The sequence below is a fragment of the Octodon degus genome, unplaced genomic scaffold, assembly GCF_000260255.1.
Source record: "Octodon degus isolate 3935 unplaced genomic scaffold, OctDeg1.0 scaffold00185, whole genome shotgun sequence".
NCBI lineage: Eukaryota > Metazoa > Chordata > Mammalia > Rodentia > Octodontidae > Octodon > Octodon degus.
In genome coordinates, this window is record NW_004524761.1 from 2,103,137 (window position 1) to 2,122,215 (window position 19,079).

The following is a 19,079-nucleotide window of genomic DNA, read 5'->3' on the forward strand; positions in this document are numbered from 1 at the left end:
AGTGTGTTCGTAGGGGCTTAAGTGTCTTCTAATCTATTCCATTGATCCTCAGGTCTATTTTGTTGCCAGTACCATGCTGATTTTATCACAGTAGCCTTTTAGTATAATTTCAAGTCAGTAATTGTAATGCCTCCTGCCTTGGCTTTATTGCCCAGAATTGCCTTTGCTATTCTAGGTCTTTTCTGGTTCCAGATAAATTTTAGGAATGATTTCTCTCATTCAAATGTTTTAATTGAATCTCCAGTATATGCTTTGAGAAAGGCGAGTTGATGCTTTGAACAGAGTCAATAAAGTTATGGGCCCGAATGATTAAGACACTTTGGAGGCCCTGAGATTTGAAATGAATACTGAAGAAGTGCATGCAGGGAATCTCAGTCCAGCTGCCTATATTTTAAGGGTATAAAACCTCAATCCAAAAAAGCACCAGTGGAAAGATGTTCAGAGATCCAAATTTAGGGAAGAGATTGAAAGCTGACACAGGTGCATAAAGGGTGGGAGGCGCTCATTCTTGTACCTGTAGGCATAGGCAGCAGAGTTGTGTTTGATAACTGAAGAAATCTGCACCATATTCTGTGCTGTTAGGTTTGAAGAACTGCACAGAAGCTGCATCTTAGCACATACTTGACAGAGGTATTAACTGCCTTTCTTACTGTCATTTTGCATAAATGATAATGTTTCTTGATGTTTAGTTTGGACTGAGTTTCTACAATGGGAATGTGATTGTACATTCTTGATTATGGCACAGAGATGGCCTTTTCAGGCTGAAAGTCTTGAGTAGCAGAACAGCTTAACTGCATACAGTGAAATCAATTTGCAGAAAAGACACTATGTCGTTTAGTAGATATTAGAAATGATGGGTAATTTAAGTGGAATTTGTAAGTGAAGACAACCTTTAATTCTTTACCAGTGTGACACCCTGTTAAAATGATTACTTTAAGAGCTGGGCACAGGTCTGCAGATATGTTTCTTCCTCACATATTAGCTTGCTTTGGTGACTGGGAGGTGGGGGCAGGTTCTGGGCTGAGTCACAACATCTGGGTAGCCGCAGCTTGGGAAAGGTTATAGCCTGCAACACGACAAGATTGTGAACTTGCTAGTCTCCATTTTTTACTTTGATGAAGTAATTTAAATACCCTGTAGGGCCAGCAAGATAGCTCAGTAAACTAAGCACCTGCTTAAGCAAGTGCAGGAACCAGAGTTCGATTCTCAGCATGACATGCTGCACTGGTCCTTCCCGTGGGCACACTGGGCCATCCAGTAAGTTTGGGTGTGGTGTGGGTGTGTGGTTTGGATGTTGGTGCGGTATAGTGGCGCAGGCCTGTAATCCCAGTGCTGGGGAGGCTGAAAACAGGAGGATCACTATGAGTCCAAACTGGGTAGTGAGATCCAGTTCCAAATACTTGTAAAGAAATAAACACACTCTAGTGGGATAAATACAAAAAAACATTTGTGTATTTTTGAGCATGTAGATGTTTAACATTTTATGTAGTTACACTTAAGCATGCAAGAGAAGCTGTTCCTTACATATGCTACACTGCCACTAATGAGAAATTTCCTTTATTGTGCTATTAAAAACGATGTTGTAAATTCTACAACACTAACACAGATGAGGACACTCTCTTATTGCTGTTTTATAACATCAGAAATCAGTTTTCAAGAACCATGTAACAATCCATGTATTTTTGGAAAGTTATTTTGAATTATGAAAGACCTTTATTTGATTTTCTAATTGTTGTCTGTGCATGAAAGAAATGTCACTCCTTATCCTAAATTGAATGGCCTGTTGCCAGGTTTTGTTTTCAAAATAGCTAATACATAAGAAATTCAAGGTAGAGTTGTATAAGTTTTTGAAGTTCCAAGATACCACTACTATTCTGAAAAAAACTGTGAAAAATCTAAGAACTGTAAGTGTACAGGGACTATTGCTACTTAATGTTTAGTAAGAGAAGCAGCATGTGACACACCCTGATGATTAATCTCATAAATTCAGGAGCTCCGTGCCTGAAAGTGAAACCTAAATCTCCTACTGGTTTTCTCTAAGCTTTCATTTTCCTTTTGCCTAGATAATGAGAATAATAGTACCTACATATATAAGCATTACTACTATTACTGGTTCTCATTAAAAGAATGCTATTGTTGTTCATCCCTAGTTGTTTGCCTGTGTATATCTGAATCAGAGAATTACAGATGTTAGAATTAAAGGATTTGTGTCTTCTGCAAGCTCAGTGGCTTTATTCAGAAATCAAGAAGTTTTCCAGGGAAGCCAAAACATGGTGTTTATGGTGGTAGAAAATATCTAGACTCTTCCTTGTTGCTCATTTTGGGGGTGCGGAGAAAATCTGTTTTGCACATAAGTACTTTAACAGTCTAAAGATGAAAATGTATTGCCATGGTCATCAAGACTTCTGCCATTTCATCCTCCCTTCACTAAATGCTGTCTTACATTTGTGTCTAATGACATTTAACCTAGCAATTGCCCCTGTACTGTTGCCCTCTGTACATTTATAGTTCGTAGATTTTTCATAGTATTTTCCGAATAGTAGTGGTATCTTGGAACTTCAAAAACTTATACAATACTACTTTGAATTTCTTATGTATTAGCTATTTTGAAAATAAAACCTGGCAACAGGTCATTCTAGAAAATAAGCACTGTTTTGTTAATGCTTTTTTATCACGACTTTAAGGTCCTCTGAAACAACTGTACTCCATGATACATTCTCTTTGTCAACCTACCTCTCATCTTTCCAACTTAGAACAGATGTCATCTCCTCTAGGTAAACTTGCTGGTATGTCCACTTAAAGATTCTCCAGTTCTCTCCAAACAGCATGAATCTAATGTATGTAATTGGCCAGTTCCTTGTATGTCTCTCCAACTGAACTATAGAAGCTTCATGAACACACAATGTTTACTAGTTTGAAGCATAATGCTAAGGACAGAGCATACAGTACAGTATTTCTTGGTTCCTAGTTAGAAATTCAGTCACTTCTGCATGTTTCTCAGGACTTTGTGGTCCCATTTTAAAACATTTTGGGGTAAGCTTTTCTCATGTTTTTATGAAACCTTTGCATAACCTTTCTAGCTTCTCTTAAAAGTTGACTTGCCAAATGTATGTCCATGGTAACTCATTCTCATTATGTTACCAACATTAAAATAACTGAAATCATTTTTGTAGAGCATGTAGCCACATGCATGCTACATATCCAGGGTGTTAACATCAGTTGTATTACCACAAGAAATTTATTTCTAAACTTTTTTTTCTTCTTCTGTGAAACACCTGCATGGCACCTTGCTATTAATAGTTTTGACTATGGCTGTCCCAGATTTCTATTTGAAGGTCTCAGAGAGCAATTTCTCTTCCTGAACATGGCATCAGTGGAACAACTTATGATTCAACAATCTCATCACCCTGGATAAACATCAAGTGGATCACAGCCAGGATATGATGTGATGAAAAAGTCATTTCTGCCTTCTTTTTCCTGCTGTAAGACTTTTCTTTGCTAAAAGACTTATTGTCAAGCCCATAGCACTAATACTTGTGTAATTCATAATAAAAATTGATGGAATTTACATATATTATGTTGTCAGTTAAATAATTTATATTCTTCCACAATTTATTTGAAATAGATTTTTAGAATTCTGCTTTAAACCAAAGAATAATGCAAATATTTAAGAACAGAATTTTTTGTATTAAATATTGTCATTTCAGGAATGTTATTGATTTTATATCTTGCTACATTTACTGAATTTAGTTAATTCTAGAAGTCTTTTGCTTGAATTTTTTGGGTTTTCTATGTAGAGGATTATATCATCTGAAAATTAGAATACTTTGACTTCTTTCTTTCCTGTTCATACACCTTTTCTTACCTGATTTTTCTAAAGTTTCCAGTAGTATGTTAAACAAGAGTGGTGATAGTGGTCATCCTTGTCTTGTTTGTGACTTTAAAGGAAAAGCTTCAGTTTTCCCCCATTTAATGTGATGTCCAGTCTAGGCAATTTAGCAACTTAGCAAAATCATATCTCAATAAAAAGGTCTGAGGATGTAGTTCAATGTGAAGTATGTGGTTTCAATCTCCAGTATAGGCAGAAGTAGAAAATACATTTTGGATCTTACAGATAAATTAAGTTATGGAGAGTATATTGTTTTTCTCTCCCTCATAAGTAGAAAATGGTGCACATGATTTGTTGATGGTAACAAGAAGGCAACCAGTTTGCCCCATTAAAAGCAGAACCATCTAGCCTCCAAGTACAGTCAGCTGGTCATGTTAGTTACCCAGTGCAGTCACACAAAGGCACGAGCCCTTCACTTTTTCTGTAGCTTGAATTTCCTTAAGTCATTGGTGCTCTTTTTTTTTAAGATTTAGAATTTATGCCACATTTCTGAAATCCCATAAACATTTTTATATTATTTTTACTCTAAGCACTACTGAAATTTCAAACAAGGGTGCTTTTCAGCTACTATATATGCCCTCTTGGTGCACAGAAATGGAAACATTGCTCCTCCAGCTGACTAGGTGAACTTTCACTGACAACTTCCATTGTAATTTTGAAAGATTTTTTTCAGTTTACTTTCTACTCTTAATTCTTATGGCTGAAATTTATGATTTAGGGTCTTTAGTTCTTATAGAAAGTGATGGATAAGTATAAGGAACATAAGGTGAGTACAGCCTGTTGTGATAGAAACCCAGCACAGCTAAACTCACACACGAATGTCTGCCTAGTAAGCAACAGTGCATGTTGTGATGTTTTAGTGTCCTGAGTGCTGTGAGTGGTCAGTAATAAAGATAATGTGGGAAAATAACTTAAAAATGACGCATTTCATCTGTAGTTGTAGCTGTCTGAGCAACATGTTAATGGCTTGACCTTGAAATACCAGTTTTGTGATTCATCTTTTGGCAGTGGTAGATGTTTTGTGTTGTGTTTTACACTATAGATGAAAATTTTGTTTATAAACCTTCTCTTTCCCCTCAAACCTCCAAGTTTTGTTGTTGTATTTAACTATTTTGAAGTTGTGAAAGACTTTAAAATTATTTTGTTGGATTAGGGTTTGAAAATGTAACAGGCTTAAAAACATTGGCTTTGAGGACTGTATTTTCAGAAATTTCATTTCTTAAATGTTGGAGATGCTACTTGGTGGAAATGCCGTCACTAGTGTGATAGCACCTTCCGTTTTCTACATGTAGAACTGTTTACATACAAACACAGTTTAAAAATGCATCCTGGGCTGGCAGGATAGCTCAGTGGATTAAAGCACTTGCTTAGAAGCACAGGGACTGCGGTTTGATCCACGGCACTACATGCTGTGCCAGCCCTGCTCCCAGAGCAGGCCTAGCCAGCCAGAGTCCGAGCATGGTGGCGCGCACCTGTAATCCCAGCACTGGGGAGGCTGAAAGCAGGAGAATAACCACAAGTCCAAACTGTGTAATGAAACCCTGCAGCGACCAAATACATTTTTTTAAAAAATGAGTGCTGGGAAGATAGCTCAGTAGAATAAGCACTTGCCTGGTAAGTGCAAGGTCCTGAGTTCAATCCCTGATACTGTTTTAAAAAAAAAAAAAAAAAATAGTGATCCCTGAATCAGGGATCACTATGTGGTATAAGGCTAGGGCTGGCCAAATAGCTCAGCAGAGTAAAATGCCGGCAAGCAGGCGCAGGGGCCAGGGGTTCAATCCCTGGGCCTGCCTCAGGGGTGTGCTGAGACTGCGCATGGTGGCGCACACCTGTAATCCCAGCTCTTGGGAGACTGTAAACAGGTGGATCACTACAAGTCTGATCTAGTAGCGAGACCCTAAACACCCTGTAGACCTTTCTCTAAAATACAGGGGAAAAAATTTTAAATTAAATTAAAAAATGCTTCCTAATGGCTAATACTCAAATTCTTAAAAACATTCTTAGATTGTTTTCAGGAAAAGATTTGTTCACTTATGACTAACAGTTCTTACAATATTTTCCTGGAGACATGAACTTGTGCAGAAGTTTTAAACCAAGTTTGTTTTAGGGAGTATACTGTTGGTTTTATTTTAAATGCGCACATAACTTTTTTAAAAAAGGGAAAAGGTTAAAAGCAAGCAGAATTACTGTTATTTGATAATAAATGCTTATCACTTCCCAGGCTCTCAGATTGTATCTACTGCCTTACTAGTAATTATTTATCACTTCTCAAAATGCCCTTGAAATCTTTACATTCTGAAGAATATCTTTAAAATAAAAATCCATTATCACTTTGGTTTTTTTTTGGGGGGGGGGGGGATGAAACACTCGACCTATAAATGGATTTAAAAGTTTCTTTTTCATTTCTGAATGGTTTCTACAATGTTAGCAAGTACTAGGTTTAAAGAAATGCAAATTATTTTCTAGTGAGTATTCTAAAATGAATTACAGTAATCTGTCTTTATTTGGACTCTGAAAAGCAAAAATAAAAACTTGTTTTCTATTGCTAAATTTATTCAAATGGAACTACATGGTAATTTATAATCCCTTATCATTCTGCCATTATGTATTGAGAAAATATGTAAACAAATATATATAAATCAGAGTACGTCTACTCTAATTCAATACATTATTTTTTCAGTATGTTTTGATAGATTCTTAGTTACATAATTTACCAAGAAGATTTTACCAGAGTATAGGAAATATAGAATTTTGGAACAATTTACATGTATTTTTAAAAATGCAGCCAGCCATTTTACCTGTTTTGGAGAACTCAAAATAAATGACTGAGTATTGGCAAAAAATATTAATTTGTTACTTATGATAACTATTACTTGGAGGATAACTTGACCTTAGTTTCTTTGAAAGAAGGCTACAAATATTTTGTAGTTATAATATACCATACATTTAGATAGCCACAAGTTTATTATGGATATGTACTAAAAATAAAATAGCAGTAGTCTTGTAGTCTTGAATTCAGTTTTAGGCTTGGCCTCTTAACAGTGCCTTAGGGCCAGTGAGATAGTTCAACAGACTAAGCGCCTGCTTAGTCAAGTGCAGGGGCTGGGCTTCAATCCCAGGCACCATATGAGCTACCGGCCCTGGCCCTGCCCCCGCGCCCTCTGAGCCAGTGACTGAGTGTGGGCGTTGTGGCGCATGGCTGCAATCCCAGCACTGGGGAGGCTGAAAACAGAAGGATCACCACGAGCCTGAGCTGCACAGTGAGACCAAACAGTGCATTACATATGGCCCCAGGACTATTTCTCTTAACATTTATGAGCCTTAGTTTCTGTATCTATCAAGTGAGATTAGTGGCACCTACTTTCAAGGTTGTAATGAGGACTATAGAATGTACATCAAATGCCTTGAACATAAGAAGCGCAAAATAAATTACAACTATTACTATGTAGTCAGGTTAAGTGTACTTTGGTGCCTTATTAATAATTAAACTTTTTGTTTTCAGCCCACTCAAATGCCAGCTACATTCATTTTTGCTAGTCAGTATATATAAATCTTTCATCAGTAAAATTGATAGTATGGCTAGATACCACCCATGTAGTTAAGCCTATATAATACTAACTTTATTCATATCATCATGTATGCCAAACTTGGTACCTTAGTGGAGTGGTATATTTCATAAGAATTAAATGTATCACCCCAAACTCTAAGGTCTAATACATTATCAAATACACAATATAATTCAAAGCTAAGTACAAAGTGTTATGAATAAACAAAACACTGAGGGCTGGCCAAATACCTCAGTATACTAAAGCACCTACTTAGGCAGCCGCAGGGGCCGGGGGGAGGATGAAAACAGGAGGATCACTGTGAGCCCAATCTGTGTAGTGAGATCCTGCAGACCCTGTAGACCCTGTACCAAATACATAAAAAAATTTTTTTAAAACACATAATTTCCACTTTCATATTTTTATATGTGGTTCATATGTTAATTTAGTATTTTAGTGATTAGCATGACTTTCAAAAAATAATTTAGAGTGCCAGTATGTCAGTATAAGGATCTATACAACAAAAATGAAAATAACTAGGTACTTTTGTGTCTTTTACTTTCTACTTTAATGTAATATCAGCAGTAATCTCTTCTCCGTTGCTTATCAGTAATGGAAGGCAAAAACAAATTTGGTGCTTAACTTTATCTCAAGACTATTTGATAACCCGTATAATCTTTTAAGTGCTTTTTGAGCTTAATGGCTACCACCCTGTAGGTCCCTGCAAGACAGTAGTTGAGAAAGCGAGATGCGTAGATTTTGGCTTGCATCTCAGCCAAAGCAGCACCCAAATCCAAACAGTACCTTATGCCCAAAGTTGCATCAGAAATGACTCGTTTTCTCTGTATTTTATATGCAAGGTGAGCTTAGTAGTAACAATTAATTACATATTTATGTAAAAGTGACCAGCCATAGAGTGTGGCATGCAAAAGTGGTTTCCAATATGGTGATGCCTGCTGGGACATTTCTTTTCACTCCTGAAACCCTTTTCAGTCTTCAGTTGTTCATCTAATATGCTATCTTGCCAATCTTAATTAAATAACTTGTGTATCATTCTGAAGGCTTTCTTTCCATCTTGACCTAATAGAGCAAATTGACCAGTATTTTCACTATTAAACCTATACTAACTAGACTTAACTTTTTTGGAAAATTCTTTCAGTGGATAGTTAAGAGCTAGGATATGAAAGCATCATCAAAACCTAAAGGAAATTTATATATTAAAGAATCTAGACTAGCAAAATGGATATGTCAGTTACATACAAATCTAAGAAAGAGAGTACGTGGCCTCAAATCTGATTGAAGTTCATTCTGAGAGTTTTTCTTTTCCTATATATAATACAAGTACAGACACAATGCTTATACATTCCTTTTGTTTTTATAAATGTGGAATTTATGAATTGTGTAATATAAAATATATAGGTATATTAAGTGATTGCATCTCAGATTGTCACAGTTTTAAGGCAACTATTTTTGACCAGTTTGATCTGCTCTGATAACTCTAGGCAAACAGAAAAAAAAAATAATAATACTCATTTGAAAATTATGATTAGAATTAGACAAGGGAAATTTGATACCTTTTTGGGTTTTGTTACTGAAATGTAAAATGGAGAACATTATTCTCAGTTTGAGAACCTGTATATACTTTTCTCAGTTCTGTTTCTCATAACCAAAAAAGGAGATTATTGGCTAAGAATGTCGATTTGGATGTCAGAAAAACTTTGGTTTGAGTTCTGACCTAGTTACTTGCTAATTATGTCATCTTAGGCAAGTCAGCTTCCCAAAATCTGTTTGATCATCTATAAATGTTTTTTGTTTTGTTTTGTTTTGGGGTTTTTTTGGCGGAACCGGGGATTGAACTCAGGCCCTCGGGCTTGCCAGGGAAGCGCTTATTCCACTGAGCCATCTCCCGGCCTTATAAATGTTCTATATAGTGCCAGTCTAATAGGACTGTAAAGAGGAGTAAATGCAATAATGTATATAAAGAATAAATTCGCACAGTGGTACCTACTAGGAGCCAGTGTTCTAGGTAAAATCTAGCATGTTAGCAACTTCAAAATCTTTCAAATTAACAGGTAAATATTTAAAGAAAAAGTAAGCTAAATAAAATAACATGCACTGGCCTTGTCTAAGATGCTGGTGATTTGAAGAGGGAGTTTCTGGTAGAAATAGGATACCTATAGAAACTGTATCAAAAAGTAACAGTCATCTGTGTAAGTCTGCTGTGGACCAGCTTTGAAATGTTGTTTTGGACAGTTAAGGCTTGGAGAGCAAATCGTAGCATAACCTTCCAGAAAAAATGTGACACCAGACAAGCACGACCTTTAAAATGATAAACTGAAAGGTTTGTGCAGAGCAGTAGGAAGACATGGGGTTGGAAAATGAACCAAATTGTGAACATACTACACTTGCATTACACACAGCGGAAAAGCACCTGAGATTTTTAATCATAATAAGAAAAAAAGTTTTAGCAGTGTGGCAGGTGGAGTGGAACAAGAAGCCAAAGCCAGGATTGCTAAGTGTAAACCACTGCAATGGTTAAGACAGATGGCAAAGGAGAGCATACATTAGATGGTGGCCACCAGAACACACTAGAAGGAAAAAATACATGACATACTGTTGTAGGGGAAATAAATAGGATGTGGAGAAAGGGTTGGAGTTGGCAGACTCTTTATATTCATGTCTAAATTAGCAAGCATGGCAAATGGAATTCAAATCTAAGAATAGAAAAAGATAAGGCATGGTGGCACATACCTGTAGTCCCAGCACTTGGGAGGACTAAAGGAAGATCAAGAGTTCCAGTCTAGGCTGGACTACATAGCATGACCCTGTTCAAAAACTATACAGAGTATGATAGACATTTTTTTAAAGCAAATACAAAATAGTATTTAAAAAGAAAAAATTGGGGCCATAGAGAGAACTCAGTAGAAAAAGTGTTTGCCTGGCAAGCACAAGGGCCTGAGTTCAATCTACGATTCCACAAAAAAAAAAAAAAAAAAAATTACAAATGATACAGAATTTCACTAAACAAAATATGAATTCAGTAGTATTTGTTATATTGCATAGTGCTGTCTTAAAATTAGTTGTTGAGATTGCCAGATATATGCATGCAAAACTGGAAAAGAAAAAAGTTGTAAGAAATTAAGAGAAAAAAATGAAAAAAGACAAAAAAAATTAAGCATTAACTGCTCCTTTCTATATAGACCAGCAGAAATCCACACTGCAATTATCCAAACTATCTTTACATACGTAGATATATCTCTTTCTTGCACTCCCTCTCCTGGCCTTCTCATGTCAGTAATTCTCTCCTTTTGAATAGGTTCATTTCCTTTTCGTGGTATCTACTGTACCCTTTAGTTTATTTTAGCTTTCAGGTTCTCACAATAAAGAGACAATACAAGGTTTGCATATGTGGGTCTATTCATTACACTTAAAGAGTATGGTTCTATAGGTGCATCCATTTACCAGTAAAAGCCTCAAAATTATCCTTTTTATAGTTGAATAATACTCCATTGTGTAAAAATACATCTTCTTTATCCATTTCTCAGTTCATGGGCATTTGGGTTGCTTCCAAAATTTAGCTACAACAGACTGTGCTGCTATAAAACATGGATGCATATAAATCACTGTGGTATGATTTCAGTTCAGGAAAAATATCTAGTAGGGGAATAGCTGGGTTGAATGGGCACTCCAGTCCTAGTTTTTTGAGGAATCTTCATACTAATTTCCATAGTGGTTGTACCAGTCTGCATTCTCATCAACAGTGGAGAAGGGTTCCTTTTTCTCCCCAGCCACTCCAGCATGTTATTGGTTGACTTCTTTTTTTCCTCTTTGCATTTGGTACAGGGTCTACAGGCTCTCACTGCACAGATGGGTCTCACTACACAGATGGAACTCAGTGATTCTCCTGTTTTCAACCTAAGTTGCTGTCTCAGCATGCAGGGGATCGAACCCCAGTCCCTGTGTCTGCCTAAGTAGGCACTTTAATCCACTAAACTATATGGCCAGCTCTTTGGTTGACTTTTTGACAGTAACCATTCTTTCTGAGAAGAGAAAGAATCTCAGTGCTCTTTTAATTTGCATTTCTCAAATGACCAGTGATGTTGAACATTTAAGAGAAACTTCAGAAGCAAATATGGGCTCTTTTCTTGATATACTTTAGCTGAGTACCTAGAGATGGGAGCACATGCCTGTAATCCCAGCAGACTCTAGACAGTTTAGCTAAAGACCTTGTCCCAAAAGTAAAAACAAAAAAAAAAAAGAATGTGATAAGATATTTGAAATAAGTTACAATTTAAGATGTGTGAAGACATAGTTAGAAGACAATAACAAACACTGATAATTCTATGTATATCAAGCCATGTATTCTTGGGTGTTTTTAATTGTAAGTATGCATCAAATGGGAAAAAATCAAGTCTTTACAACTTAGAATAAAAACAATTTTTACTCTCTGACTTTGCCATTCTTAGTTTTAGTATAGTGTTTGCATCACTGCTTCTTCTAAGAACTCATGTCCCTTAATGTCAGCTGAGCAAACAAAACAGAGCACACAGCTTGAAGAGGGAGTGCTTGGGGTTTAGGAGATTTAAAATGTTTTTCTCCATCTTTGACACTTGATTTGAAGAGTGAAGGTTGACACTGTAATTAGGGATGAAATTATGTAATGTAATGACTAGAGGAGTGATCCTTATAGTGAGAAAGCACTGATTTAAGATGACCATATTTTCTCACATAAAGACAAAGGCCTGGAGAACCCCTTACAGATAGATACTGATTTATGCCTTCAACTTTACAGTCAAGGAAACTAAGCCCATGTAGAAAGCCATTGGTGTCTTTGGTTTGAAAAAAAAAATGTTTAAATCCTCCTTCACTGAAATCCTTCACTGAAAATTCTCTTTACCTATTACTATACAGGTTTTATGGATATAAACCCCTACCTAAAATGAGTGAGTATAAATAATGCATAGTTTGTAGAAATGGTCTTAATATGCAGGTAAAGTTAAAACTTCTCTCACTCTGTAAGTGCAAAGCAAAGGGAATGATTAGTCTTTCTTGGGCTGATTAAATAAGATAAAGTATATTTTCCTAAAACCATCTAACAGTATCATGAAAGTTTTACTCCAGTGTACTTTTGGTATTTGATTTGAAAACTATTCCATAGCTTATTATCAGACAAATCAGTAATCCTTCAGGTAAAACAGTGATAAATGGGCAGTCACAATATATAATCACCTGGTGTGTACAGCTAAGTTTATATTTTTCCTAATGAACAAAGATAAGAAAAGTACAGGTGACTTTAATGTGTAAAGATTGTCTTTTAGTGCTTAGCTATAGAGGAAAAAATAAATTTCTGACCCAAACTCATCCCCAGCCTGTAGAGTTTCTAGCCTCAACTTTCTCTCTTTGGATCTGATTTGAATCAAACACTATTTTGTGCTTCCTTCATAGAGCAGTTGTTCCAGTTTTAAAGAGTTTGAAGACTTAGAAATGTTTCTAGTCCTTGTTGATTTTTTTCTACCCTGCACTTTATACTGTTGAAAGGTTTATGGCAAAGGTTTCTCCGTCCTGACTTTTGAAATGGAGTAACTCTTTGTTGGGGGGCTGCCCTGTGCATGGTAAGATGTTTTCAAAGTGTCTGGCTTCTTATCACTAGATGCCAGTAGTAGCATGTTCCCAGTTGTGACCACCAGAAGTACTCTAATGTTCCCTGGAAGGGAAAACCTTCCCATTGAGGTCCTCCTTATGAATTTGGGTGAAAACTGATAAGCCATTGAAAACATACCTATTCCATTTGTGGTTAAAAATTAATCCAGCTATAGCAGCTATATGTGCAGGATTTTTCCCACATTAATACTTGTTTTCTCAGGTGATAACCATTTTACTTTTTCTTCAAATGGATTTCTTGTACCATATTAAAAGACTGTTGATTAAATTGACTTAAATTGAAAGCTAAAGCAACCACACATCACTTGGGTTTGTTAAAAGGTTAGCCTCTCTGTCCAATTCTGAGTGGAGAAAAGCCTTTAATAATTTAATAAGCAGTACTATATCCTTTTGCTAGGTAAAATAACATGTGGCAGTTGAGAGTCACTAAAAGGTCACCAAGCCCCTACATTGCAGAGTTAAGTTGTGAATTGTAGCATGCCTAATTTAGGGTCTTCATTCACTATTTTCCATAACAGCAATTGTCATGGGTCACAAAATTAGCAGTGGACTTCTCAAAGTCCCCAAGACCCTATCAGAACTATTTTTGTGATATTCTAGACTTTATTTGCCCTTTCACTTTGTTGAAATACACATTGATGATTATAAAAGCAAAAATGAGAGAACTGCTAGTGACTTAGTGTATGTCATTTTATTCACAGCCAAACAAGAAAGTTCTCAACCATTCATATGTCTTTAATATCTGTGTTTCAAAGAGGAAAGATACATAAAACATGGGCATGTCATGTTTAATTTTTACCCAACTGCATATGTTGTAGGGTAATAATAAGCTTCTCTTCTGGAGGGTTAACAACTTAAGTTTGCAGACCAAAAATTAGAGAAAAAAAGGGCTGCAAGGACAGCCAACATTTTGGCCCTAGCCTTTCAAGGTCAGTGAAGACTCAGGACACAAAACAACCTATACTGTAACATCATGTAACTCAGTTGTGTCCCAAATTTTCTGATCAAGGAGATTATAAGACCACAGAGCAACATGATCAATGACGTAGAGAGTGTGCCTAAGGAGAGTCACATGGAGAGAAAACATTCTCTCATGCTTTCACAGAGAACAAATTGGTCAAGCAATGGCCATGACTCATCTACATGGCTGACACTAACAAAGGATCTGCAAACTACGGTACTGGGTTACAGGATAAATCCTGAGGGGACTTGACTGACCTTATCAGATACAAAAGATACATTTCTTGTTACATAGGTCTTGCTTTATCTTGGTCTTAACCAGCCAACAGAAAAGTATAAAAACAAGGTATAAAAAGTAAAACCATATTAATATGCTGAGCTGTGAAAGGCTCAAGTCAACAACTTCTGACATTGCCAGTCCTAGGAATAATCCACTACTATTATGGACTACTGGACTACATTGGATTATTTTCCTGAATTCATGCACCTACAATATTTAAATGGCAATGGAATACCCATCTCTAACAAAACTAAACAAAAAGGGATACAAAGGAAGGACCATTTTGTGTCTGTATATGCAAAATAGGATAGATATACAGCTACTTTCTCTTAATTCAGTGGGAAGAAAGATTTGTACTAGTAGTATTTGGACAAGATATCATGTATGCATCTTGTACTATGAATAACCACTATGCAGAAAACAATATGCAATGTATTAATTATTGAAACTGTCCTGTTAATCAGTTTTGGAACTGTCTCATTGCTGTTTCTCAACAAAACTTAAAAATTAATAAATATATATTCATAAAAAATACTGAAAGAAAAGCATGTGTATAAGGTTAAGTTCTGAAGGTATTTTTTTCATAGAATACCAGGAGAAATAAATTACAGTTTTCAGCTGTCTATATTTGAGGATGTTTTTCTCAAAAATGACTGAACTGGACTTAGTATGTACCTTCAAGAAAACAACTGACAGTATTTGTTGCCAATTGATAGAATACAGGTTTCAAATGAATTTGTCTACCACTATGATCTCGGTAAATGTAACTTTTATATATTATGTAATGGATTATGTCAGTATTTGTCAGCTCTGGAAAACTCAGGGAACCAGTTTTTTTTTTTCTTTTCAAAGTTTTATTGATAAACGTATAGCAATGAGACAGTTTCAAATCAAATCGAAAGTACAGTTTCAACAAATAATACACTGCATATATTCTTCTTAGTGGTTAATTGCTGTACAAGATGCAGACTTGTGATCCTACTTACAAACACCATTAGAAAAAATCATTCTATTCATTAAGAGAATGCAACTATATATCTATCCCAACCACTTTGAATACACAGATACAAAATGGACATTCATAGTTATACCCCAATTTTTTTTTAAGTTCCGTTGTTGAATATTATAGGTGTGTAAACTCAGCAAAATATTCTAAAAGAGTACAGAAGCCCATAATAGCATTGGGTCTTCTGTTTAATTGGCAATGTCAGAAATTATTGACGTGAGTCCCCCACAGCTCAACATAACAACATGGCTTTACTTCCTATATTTCATCTTCATACTTTTCTACTGGATGGTTGAGACCAAGGTAAAGCAGAACCTATGCAACAAGAGTTGTAGCTTTTTGGTTTGAGAAGGTCAGTGAAATGCCCTCAGGATTTATCCTGAGATCCTGTACCTCAGATTGTAGAACCTTTGTCAGTGCAGCCATGTGGATGAGTCACGGCCATTGCTTGGCCAATGTGCTCTCTGTGAAAGCCTGAGAGAGTGTCTTCTCCTCATGTGACTCTCCTTAGGCACACTCCACGTCATCGATCAATTTCCTCTTTGGCCCCATAACCTTCTTGATCAGAAAATCTGGGACACTACTGAGGTACATCACGTTACAGTACAAGTTCTCATATGTCCTGAGTCTTAATTGACCTTAGAAGGGTAGGGCCAAAATATTGGCTTTCCTTGTAGCCCTCCTTTTTCTCTAATTTTGGTCTGCAAACTTAGGTTGTTAACCATCCAGAAGACAAGCTTATTGTTATTATTTACGTTATCAAGCTTAACCTCACTATTTCACTACATTTCAAACATCTTAGGCATAATAAGGAACAGTATTTTTCATCAAGTATTGATATGTTGAACCTTAAGTCCCTACATAATATGATAAAGAACATTTAAAAATTAGATTATATTTTAACAATAGGATAAAGAATTCTATGCTTCTCATGTTTGCACATAAGTCCAAAAATCTCACCATATACAACCTTGAAGCAGGACTGTCCCACAGTATTCCTTTTCCTGTCTCTTGCTTTCATTCACCACCCTCTTCTTCTTGAACATCCACCTACCCAAGAGACATCTTAGCAGTAACTGGCATGTCATGACAAGCAGCCCGTGTTCAGAATACCACAATGACAGGCACTCCCAATATGAAACCACTATTACAAATTACCATCTGCAGTGCAGTAGCTTAGTTCACAGATATCAGTATATATAGTTAGTCAGGGTGAGAATCATTCCAATTAACTCCTAGATTAAAGAATCTTCTGAATATTCTCCGGATCATTGCCTTGCTCAACTTTTACATATAACTGCATGGCTTAACATTGTCATGTTTCCTAGCTCATCCCATGGGAACCAGTTTTCTAAGATTACTAATGTCTGGTGTAGGTTGAGAATCCCTAATCCAGAAATTGGAATGCTTCAAACTCCAAAGCTTTTTGAGTGCTGACATGATATTCAGTAGTTTCAGAATTCTTATCATTTCAGACATTGAGATGTTCACTTGGTAAAATCTTTGCAGATACTCCAAAAATCTAACAATGCCAGACTGTGAAATACTTCTGATCACAAGCTTTTTATGTGAAGGATACTCAACTGTTATTACTAAACTATGCATGGAAAAAGATCCATTCAAAGTGCAATGTAGACAATAAATCATAATAAGGTTTCAGATTCCATATTGAAACATTAACCTTTAACAAAACTAATGAATTTTGGTGAAGTATCAAAAAATTATATCTAATTACCTGAATTTCAGCCTCTGACATTAACCTTCACTGGGATCACAGAAAAGACATACAGCACTTTTCTTTGCTTAGGGTCTTCCAGCAGGAAAAGGAGTTGGAGAAAAACAGATAATCCCAATGGGTAGTGTAGAGCCTTGTTTGACAAGCCAAAACTATGATTATATAATCCACACAAAAATTCAGGAACACACTGAGGCTAAAAGCAGCTGTCTAGGAGATGGTCCTACTACTGTTAAGAGCACTGAAGCTGGGATTTGAACCCAGATTGTCTCTCTATAAGACTCACTGTTCTTTTGCAGTACTGTGACATTTACATAAAGGATGGCTACAAAATATTATGGCCCTGCTGTCCTTCCTAGTGCAGTTTCAAAGATGATTATTATTTCAGTAATGCATTTCATACAAGCCAAGGCTTCAGTATCTTCACAAAGCCTAACGTTCAGTTGCCAGGAAGTTGTAATATACGCAGGTATGTTACACCCATCTATTCAGCAAACACTGAACAGTGTTTGCTGAATAGATGGGTGTAAAATATACCTGCATATTTCATTCTTAAGGTGTGTAATTAATAATATATCCATGAATGTTTTATCCATGATCATCCGTTCATCAATTACTTTTCTTACAAGAAAATTACACAGAAACAAAGCTATATGTATTTTTCTCTCAACTTTAGGCAGGCCTCGGTGTCCTGCACACGTAGCATTGTGAATAGCAAGCAGTTTCCTGCAGACTCACTTGAACAAGGTATTTTTGTTCCTGGCTTTTTACTTACAGCTCTTTAGGTTTAGCAAGTTCAAAATGGAACCTTGCAGCATCTTCCATAGCTAGTAGTGCCTGTAAGACCAGGACATCTTAGCTTTCCCACTCAAAGGGGGCAAAATGTACATTGTTATGTGGTGTTACTTTAATCTCTTTTGCCCCACCTATGAGTGCATGAGGATTTGGGGACATAAACTATAACATGTATTATACTTATATAAATGATAGATAACACACTTTATGTAGAGTCCAAAATCAAGTTGCCACCATCCATATTTTTGGAAGTCTGCTTGAGACCATATGACCAGGTAAAGAATTGGCAGTTTCTAATTATAAGCAGACAGTTATAAATTCTTTTTAGCTACATAATACAGTTTTTTACTCTAAAGTTGACATGTAAGGTGAAAACTCCTTAGGAAAATGCAATATTGGAAGCCACTGTAACTTTTCCTGCAGCATTAAGAAGATCGTTTCACTGTTTTATAAACAAATGTGGCAAAAAGTTAAGATTTGGTAACTGTAGGTTAACAGTATATCTGTATTATACAATTTTTGAACTTCACTGAGGTTGAAAATCTTCAAGAAAAAATTTATGCCTTTCAAAATGAACATATATTCGGTGTATGTTCTTTCTAAAAACCACGGACTAAGAATGATAAGCAACATAATTTAGTATTACCTCTTTTTTACTTCATTTTTATCATGTGTGTGTAAAGTAAAGCCATAGGAATTATAAATTTAACTAGAGTTTAAAATCTCATGTTTTATATTAAAGGGCCTGTAACAGGAGGATCACCTAACTTAAGATGGCAAAGGCACTGACATATTTTCTTTTTCTGATATTAAAAGTTACTTTAAAAAGATTTGTTTCCATTAAAAATGTATATATTTAAATATAAAACTGTTATAAAATACATATTTAAATAATTTAAAAATATTTTTTATGTTTTATTATAAAAATATATATTTAAATAAATACCAGACCTGCACATTTTGTGGTGAGAAGCTTGCAAAATGAAAAATGAGACATGGTAAGAGAAACAGTTTCATATTTTTCACCTTCTTCTTAGGGTGTTTTTGTTGAGAGAGGAAAGCAAAATAGTCCTCTTTGTTGAAAGCTAGATGCTCTTTCCAGAATTGCAAACCAACAGGTTATGAAAGTAGTTATTTCTATCTAAATTAGTCTTTTTAAGCCTTAACTATGGCTTAAGCTAGTGTAATATCAGAAATAAGATATAAAA

At 35.8% G+C, this 19,079-nt stretch overlaps 1 protein-coding gene across 5 annotated transcripts in view; it reads left to right on the forward strand.

Annotated features, from left to right (window-relative positions):
• Nr3c1 (nuclear receptor subfamily 3 group C member 1) overlaps positions 1–19,079 on the forward strand; it is a 120,729-nt gene that overhangs the window by 64,411 nt on the left and 37,239 nt on the right. The gene's annotated exons all lie outside the window — the stretch shown is intronic.